The sequence below is a fragment of the Lathyrus oleraceus genome, chromosome 4, assembly GCF_024323335.1.
Source record: "Lathyrus oleraceus cultivar Zhongwan6 chromosome 4, CAAS_Psat_ZW6_1.0, whole genome shotgun sequence".
NCBI classification, from domain to species: Eukaryota; Viridiplantae; Streptophyta; class Magnoliopsida; order Fabales; family Fabaceae; genus Lathyrus; species Lathyrus oleraceus.
The window spans coordinates 240,562,050-240,571,518 of NC_066582.1; the positions used below are offsets into that span (position 1 = coordinate 240,562,050).

The window sequence follows — 9,469 nt, forward strand, 5'->3', positions numbered from 1 at the left end:
ACCCTTCTGTTTGAATGTTGCCTTTACATGGGCATCGTGCAGATACTCAAGAGTAGTATTGCTGAAGTAAGTGGACGGTAGCTCACTCGAGATTTAGCCGGAGAGTTTCCGTGTTTTGGTTTAGAGACTAGGTAGTGAGTCAATGCTCTGGTCATGTAACACGGGGTAGATTAGTAGTGTTGAACTCATATCTTATTTGGATAAGTATTATGTTATTACTTGTGAACATGTTTAATTGCAATTTGCTGTTTGAGAGGCCATAGTGCCAAATAGTCTGGATATGGTTTTATTTTATCCTGAGGAGATTATTGAGAGATGATCATGGTATGGGACATGAATCATTTTATGAAATGCATGAGTATTCATTATTTTCCGCTGCGAACGCATATTCTTAAATATTCATGATATTTGAAATGTGTTATTTTAAATGACCAGGTGTATTGTATATTGGTGATGAATGATGTTGGTTTTTGAAAGCTTTTAGTTTTTGAAAATGTCGATGTGACACCCTTTTGTTTATATGCGTGCTTATTTACTTTGATTATATGTTAAGTATTTTGGGGTATAAAAAGGGGTGTTACATTAAGTGGTATCAGAGCATGGTCGACCAGTTGGTCAATAGTCGTTACCATTTTCCAATCCTGTTGTATTTGATTTGTGTATCTGACACGATCGATATTGTATGCCTGAATTGTCCGTTGAGTATCTTTGGTAGGGATTTTGGAATTGATTTAGTTTGTATTCCTTTAGAGCAGCTTGATGTGATTTTGGGTATGAATTGGTTAGAATTTAATCGGGTGTATATCAACTGTTTTGAGAAGACGGTTATTTTTCCTGAGGTTGGTGCTAAGGAAGATTGGTTTGTGTCTGCTAAGCAAGTTGATGAATCGGTGCAAGGTGGTGCCAAGTTGTTTATGTTGTTGGAAACTTTAGATATTCGTGAGAAGAGGACGATTGAAGAATTGCCAATAGTTTGTGAGTTTGCGGAGGTATTTCCTGAAGATATAAGTGATTTACCGTCGGAACGTGAGGTTGAGTTTTCGATTGATTTAGTTCCTGGAACTAGTCCTGTATCGATGGCCCCCTATCGAATGTCTGCTTCCGAGTTGAAAGAGTTGAAGAGTCAACTTGAAGACTTGGTTGAGAAGAGGTTTATTCATCCTAGTGTGTCGCGTTGGAGTGCACCTGTTCTGTTGGTCAAGAAGAAAGAAGGTTCTATGAGGTTATGTGTTTATTATAGACAACTGAAGAAAGTGACGATTAAGAACAAGTATCCACTTCTGAGGATTGATGATCTGATGGATCAGTTGGTTGGAGCTTGTGTGTTTAGCAAGATTGATTTGAGGCCTGGGTATCATCAGATTCGTGTAAAGGCTGAGGATATTCAAAAAACTGCTTTTCGGACAAGGTATGGTCACTATGAGTACTCCGTGATGCCTTTTGGTGTGACTAATGCACCTGGTGTATTTATGGAGTATATGAATAGAATTTTTCATGATTATCTAGATAAGTTTGTTGTTGTGTTCATCGATGATATATTGATTTATTCTAGGAGTGAAGAGGATCATGCCGAGCATTTGAAGGTTGTGCTATCGGTGTTGAAAGAGAATAAGTTGTTTGCTAAACTCTCTAAATGTGAGTTTTGGTTTAGTGAAGTAAGTTTTCTTGGGCATGTGATTTCGAGTGGTGGTATTTCTGTGGATCCTACGAAGATTGAAGTTGTATCTCAATGGGAAGCTCCTAAGTCTGTTGCTGAGATTAGAAGTTTCCTTGGTTTGGATGGTTATTATAGGAAGTTCATTGAAGGATTTTCTAAGTTGTCGTTATCGTTGACGCAGTTGACTAGGAAAGGTCAAGCTTTCATTTGGACTTCGCAGTGTGAAGTGAATTTTCAAGAGCTTAAGAGAAGATTGACTACGATTCCTATTTTGACTTTACCAGATCCGTTAGAACCTTTCGTTGTGTATTGTGATGCTTCTTTGTTGGGTTTGGGAGGTGTTTTGATGCAAAAAGGGCAAGTGGTAGCTTATGCTTCAAGGCAGCTTAAAGTTCATGAGAGGAATTATCCGACGCATGATTTAGAGTTGGCCACCGTTGTGTTTGTGTTGAAGCTTTGGAGACATTATTTGTTTGGATCGAGATTTGATGTGTTTAGTGATCACAAGAGTTTGAAGTACGTGTCCGATCAGAAAGAATTGAATATGAGGCAGAGGAGATGGTTGGAATTCTTGAAAGATTATGATTTTGGTTTGAATTACCATCCTGGGAAGGCGAATGTTGTAGCCGATGCATTGAGTAGGAAGTCATTGCACATGTCTATGTTGATGATTCGAGAGTTTGAATTGTTGGAGAAATTTGGAGATTTGAGTTTGGTTTGTGAAGCGATGTATTCGTGTGTTAAACTTGGTATGTTGAAGATTACGTGTGGCATTCTTGACGAGATTAGAGAAGGTCAGAAGTCAGATTTGAAATTAGTCGATGTTATGACATTGATTAATCAAGGCAAAGGTGGTGACTTTCGGATTGATGAGAATGGTATCATGAGGTGTCATGATCGAGTTTGTGTTCCGGATGTTGCGGATTTGAGAAAGAGGATTCTTGAGGAAGGGCATAGAAGTGGTCTGAGTATTCATCCTGGTGCTACTAAAATGTATCAAGACTTGAGGAAGATGTTTTGGTGGCAAGGTATGAAGAAGGATGTAGAGGAATTTGTGTATTCATGTTTGACTTGTCAAAAGTCAAAGATTGAACATCAAAAGTCGTCTGGTTTGATGCAACCGTTATCTATTCCCGAGTGGAAGTGGGATAGTATCTCTATGGATTTTGTTTCAGGTTTGCCGAGAACATCGAGTAATTGTGAGGCGATTTGGGTCGTTGTGGATAGGTTGACGAAATGTGCTCATTTTATTCCGATGAGGATGGATTATTCGATGGAGAGACTTGCTAAGTTGTACATCGAGAGGATTGTGTGTTTGCATGGTATTCCGTCGAGCATTGTTTCGGATAGAGATCTGAGGTTCACTTCGAGATTTTGGGAAGGTTTGCAAAGTGCTTTGGGTTCGAAGTTGCGTTTGAGTTCGGCATATCATCCGCAAACTGATGGTCAAACGGAGAGGACTATTCAGTCACTTGAAGATCTTTTGAGGTCTTGTGTTTTGGAACAAGGAGGAAATTGGGATAGTTTCTTTCCTTTGACCGAGTTTACATATAACAACAGTTTCCATTCGAGTATTGGAATGGCACCTTTTGAGGCTCTTTATGGTAGAAGGTGTAGAACTCCTTTGTGTTGGTACGAATCGGGAGAGAGTTATCATGATAAGAGGAGGAAGGCTCTTGAGTTTGAGAAAGATGAGCATGTGTTTCTTCGAGTTACGCCAATAACGGGTGTTGGTAGAGCTTTGAAGTCGCGTAAGTTGACGCCGCGTTTCATTGGTCCCTATCAGATTTCCGAGAGGGTAGGTGAAGTGGCATATCGGATTGCATTGCCACCGTCACTTTCTAATCTTCATGATGTGTTCCATGTGTCTCAATTGAGGAGGTACATTGCGGATCCATCGCATGTTGTTCCATTAGATGATGTTCAAGTGAAGGATAATTTGACGGTTGATACATCACCTATGCGAATTGAAGATCGAGAAGTGAAGAAGCTTCGTGGTAAGGAGATTGCTTTGGTGAAAGTGATATGGGGCGGAGCCGCCAATGGCAATATTACTTGGGAACTCGAGGATAAGATGAAGGAATCGTATCCAGAGTTATTCGTTTGAGGTAATTTTTTAGGCCAAAAATCTTTTAAGTGGGGGAGAGTTGTAACAACCCAATTTTTAGTATTTATTTCTTATATTATTATTATATTTTATTTTATTTATTTGGAGTGTTAATTAATTAATTGGTTGTTAGGTAGTATAATAATTGATTATATTAATTAACTTGGTGTGTATATTGTGTTGGTTTAATTTATTTGAACTAAATAGAGATATTATAATACTATGTCTTATTGGGCCTAATAATTAAATTAGAGGTATCATTCCTTAAGCCCAAATATAATACTAGGATATAAGAGGTGGGGAGAGTGAGAAGTAACACTCAATTGGTCATTTGTTGGCAACAGAGAAAGAAAAGAGGAGAAAGTAAGGGGAAGAGGAGAAGAACAAGAGAGAAGCTAGGGTTTTCAGAAAATTGAAGAGGTAAGGGGGAGAATCCTTATTATTATGGGTTAGTATAATTGGGTCAATGGGTAAAAAAATGTTTAGGTTGAAATCCCTAATTTTTATGGTTTTGGAATTGTTAGGTTTTGATGCGTAATCTTTGATTTGTGATGATTAATTGTGTTCGGAACTGATAAATGGGTGAAATTGAGGGATAGATTGAGAATCCAATTTGATATTTTCTACTGTAGCTCAGCTTCCCTCGTGAAGAAAAATTCAGATTTTTAACCCGTCTTAACCGGTTACTATTAAAGTGTTAACCGGTTACGTGCTAACAAAATCTTCCCAGAATTTGAATTGTGTTTCGGGTTAACCGGTTACCATGACAGCGTTAACCGATTACCTACTAAAAAAGTTTGCCCATAAATTGAATTTTGTTTCGGGTTAACCGGTTACCCCAAAAGTGTTAACCGGTTACCACTGTTGAAAAATGAAAAATTGAGACTTTAAAAGTTGTATTCGTTTTGAGTGCTAATTGGAAATTGTGTGCGTCTTAATGATTAGCTTATATATGTGAGTGGTGTATTTGTTATGAATGTGTATATGTACCATTGGTGAATAATTCATAGAGTTGAACTATGGTTATATGTGGAATGTTAAGATGGTAGAGATGATCTTAATTGCATATATTGTTGGTATTTGTACATTCATTCATGGCATAGTCGGCTTTATGGTGAAAGCGGTGAAACTGTGGGTTCACATGGTAATAGACGTTGATCCTTGAATGGAAATAGGCGTAGCAGACGTTGATCCTTAATTGGAAATAGACGTAGTGGCTTGGATTCTAGATATTGAATCGGAAAGCGGTGAAACGTTGGGTTCACACGGTAATAGACGTTGATCCTTGAATGGAAATAAGCGTAGCAGACGTTGATCCTTAATTGGAAATAGACGTAGTGACTTTGATCTTGTCCGGATCGGAAGCGTGGCTTGGATTCTAGATATTGAATCGGAAAACGGTGAAACGTTGGGTTCACATTGCGGTACCACGTGCATAGAGTCACATGTCTTGCATTGAGTCACATTAGAGTTATGTGATAATTGAATATATGCATTGATGTGATTGTTATGTGTGTATGAGATATGGTAATTGAATTTTGTGATGTTTGGATACATAACTTGGTGAAATATGTGATTATGTGATAATTATAGTTATGTGAACATTTGGAAATATAGCATTCGATTCTAATATTACACTCCTTGAGTTTTGATGTATGCTTGAAACATGTGAAATAAATATTGGTTAGTATTATTTACATGGTTATACAAGGTGTGATGAATTCCTTTAATTGTTGATTTAATCATTGTGCTTTATTATACTCCTTCATAATGATTCGAATTCTCACCCTTCTGTTTGAATGTTGCCTTTACATGGGCATCATGCAGACACTCAAGAGTAGTATTGCTGAAGTAAGTGGACGGTAGCTCACTCGAGATTTAGCCGGAGAGTTTCCGTGTTTTGGTTTAAAGATTAGGTAGTGAGTCAATGCTCTGGTCATGTAACACGGGGTAGATTAGTAGTGTTGAAATCATATCTTATTTGGATAAGTATTATGTTATTACTTGTGAACATGTTTAATTGCAATTTGTTGTTTGAGAGGCCTTAGTGCCAAATAGTCTGGATATGGTTTTATTTTATCCTGAGGAGATTATTGAGAGATGATCATGGTATGGGACATGAATCATTTTATGAAATGCATGAGTATTCATTATTTTCCGATGCGAACGCATATTCTTGAATATTCATGATATTTGAAATGTGTTATTTTAAATGACCAGGTGTATTGTGTATTGGTGATGAATGATGTTGGTGTTTGAAAGCTTTTAGTTTTTGAAAACGTCGATGTGACGCCCTTTTGTTTATATGCGTGCTTATTTACACTACACGCATTGATTTTGTATGCATGCGACAATGATCTAGATGCCTCCTTTGATGTTTAGTTGAGTAGGGAAAAATAATTATTTTGATTTTTTTTTTGAAAAATAGATTGTTTAGAAATTTAAATTAAAAATACTGATTATTTTTTAAAAATCCAATAATGTATAGAAACAACATCTATATAGAAATGCACCAATCAGTATTTCAATTTGTCAAATTTGGAAAAACATGTCTGACTAGCTCATATTTATATAATCATTATCATCATTCATATGATAATCTATAAACAATTTGCAGTTCCAAAACTGAAACCATAAACTTATGACAGAACCAGATTTATAATCTATAAACAAAATTTTGAAAAATTCAAACAGAACTCGCCGTTTGGCTGCACCATAAATCTAATTTCACTTATTTTGAGTTCAAACTCCAACAGTGGTGGCTCCCCTCAATGCCTTCTTCAACTCCTCACTTGCATCAGCCTCAGTCGATTTTCCCGGATAACCATTAAAATCCGACATCACTTTCTTCTCATTCTTTCTCCCCTCGAAGGTTTTCCCTTTACCTCCATTCCTCTCAAACTCCGAACCTCCTCCAATTCGCGCGCTAGCAAACTCTCGTCGAAGATCCTCCACGGCATTCCTCAGCAATCCACTCTCAGCCTGCAACCGCTTCACCGCCATATCAGCACTCCCCGGAATAATCCCCACGCCAGCAACATCTTTCTTCAAATCCCCATTTTCCACAGGCAAAGGCAAATGTTCAACCCCAATCTTATCCATCACAAGAAACGGAACCTTCTGAAAAGCACTATTAGCATCTGCCGCAACCCTAACCCCCCACCTAAAATTCACCGCCGTGCGTCCCCTAATCGGCAACGTCGTTCTCGCAGCAACCTCCGTACCCGAAAACAAACCCGTAAACGCGCTGGCAGACGGAACTTTCCCAGTAGAAAAAGCTCCCATCACCGGCGACTCAACAGACTCAACAAACTCAATACTCGCATCCTCACCGACTGAGATTTCTTAAAACTGAAATCCCCAAAACGAGGCTTAAAATGAAGCATAAAAAGATGCTGGGATCCCCCGGTTTTACTCCGGTTCAGCAGATTGAATTCACAACTCATAAGCATAGAACTCGAGAGCGGCGAACCGAACGAACCGGTTCCGGTTTTAACCATCAACGAGAACGGGTTTTGCGTGTCGTTGGGCCGGTAAGCGAGTCTAAGCGACGGACCGGATTGGAAAAAGGTTGAGAGATTGAGAGTTAGTTCTTTAGTTTTTTTAATTGTATTTGTTTCAAAATAAATATCGTTAAAAGATTTTCTTATACAAATTAAAAAGTAAAATAAAATTATAAAGCTACATAGTACTTTTTTACAAAAATAATCTTATTAATTGTTTGTGTGTTTGAGTCAAATTTAAAATTTGAAAGAATATGGCTAGTTTAGAAAACTAACTAGATTTTATGGGACGTGTGTATAATTCTTTTGAAAATTTTAAACATCGATTCGAAAACTGGAAAAATATGGACAACAGATTGCATGGAGTTGATGAATAATTTTAAATTTCTTATTTATTTTTTATTTGAATTTCTTTAAATTTAATTTGAACATAAATTTTCATTAAAAATTTTCATTTTCATATCTCTTCCTTTTTTATTTAAATAATGTATTTTTTCAAAATTATTTTAATTTTCTTTAAAAAGTTATTTTCCACGGTAGAAATATGTAGTTTTAATTAGATAACATTATTGATAGTAAAAATAATTTTACATTAAAAATAAGATTAACATTCATTTTATAATATATATATATATATATATATATATATATATATATATATATATATATATATATATATATATATATATATATATATATATATATATATATATATATATATATATATATATATATATATATATATATATATATATATATATATATATATATATATATAAGATTAATTGAAATACACTGTCAGTGTAAAAAGATTTTACACCATCAGTTAATTATAGACGTTAGATATTAAAAGAAGTTTGACTTTTATTTTAAAAATCTATAAAGTAATACAAACGGGTGATGGTGATAAACCGACGGTGTAAAACTTTTTACACTGACAGTGTATAGTAATTAATCTATATATATATATATATATATATATATATATATATATATATATATATATATATATATATATATATATATATATATATATATATATATATATATATATATATTAAAACAACATTTGTTTTGAAATAGACGGAGTATCATATATGATTTTGTTTAAATTGATAATAATATTTAATGAAATAGAATTATGTTTGATAAAATATCATTTTTTATCTTAAGGTTCGATATATTCCCTTATATCTTCAAATAGTATCATTAAAGTTATTTCTATCTAATTCTCATAAATAACGTCAATTTTTACATGCATGTCATTTGACATGACATATCTTCATACGCATGGCATATACTCATCACAAATGTCATTAAAATTCTAAAAAATATTCTAATTTTTTTCACTCTTTTGGGAATTGAATTAGAGACCTCACTTTTCTCAAGTGGGCACCTCTACCAATAGGACTACTATCAACTTGTGAAATATAAATGCCATATTATCTTCTTATATTGAAGAAATAATGCATATCTTTTTTTCCAAATGCACGGCAATCTTCTCCTGCAATTGTTTCATCTATTTAGTCGATAATTGTTATTACATTAAAATACAGGTCAATAAAACTGGATATGAATACAATCAACTTTAGTGAATCAGATAAGAATACACAGTACGCTGAACAAGTGAGGACTAAATTCTAACATGAAATAATAAAATCACTTCTAAGAAAATGTCACCCATTGAAAATAGTAGTTCGATCACATCTGTACTAATATAAAAAGGAATGTTGACAACAACCTGCATACAAGATACCATTACAGGATTTACTATAAGTTTCATATAATCTTTCACAATCTTGCAAATTAAATTGGTGAGGAAAGCTCAAAAACGTCATGGTTAAAGTATTGATACTTAACCCACCAAAAACAAATATTGATACTTAGTTTAGAAATAATGAAATTAAGTTGTTAAATGACTTTTCTTTTGTTACTGGCTAATGGATTATTGCAAACAAATTTGCCAACTCAGTTTGCATAGTTACTAAAGAAAGCTCCAAGCTAACCAACAACAATTGACCCTTTAAACCCACCATAGTTCCTTCTGCTATACATGCAAAGCTGAATGTTAGGGTCAAGTCACCCTCTTTCATCAAGTGGCCAACACTTTATAAAATTTGACAAATGAATGACAAATATATGGAAGAAGACAGTTGGAGGAAACAATTGTGTCACTGGAAGTAGCGACAGAGAGGATGAGTT

The 9,469-nt window shown here is 34.9% G+C and overlaps 1 pseudogene; it reads right to left on the minus strand.

Moving 5' to 3' along the window:
• Window positions 1-6,258: 6,258 nt before the first annotated feature.
• On the minus strand, window positions 6,259-9,105 carry LOC127136856 (uncharacterized; annotated as a pseudogene).
• Window positions 9,106-9,469: the final 364 nt, after the last annotated feature.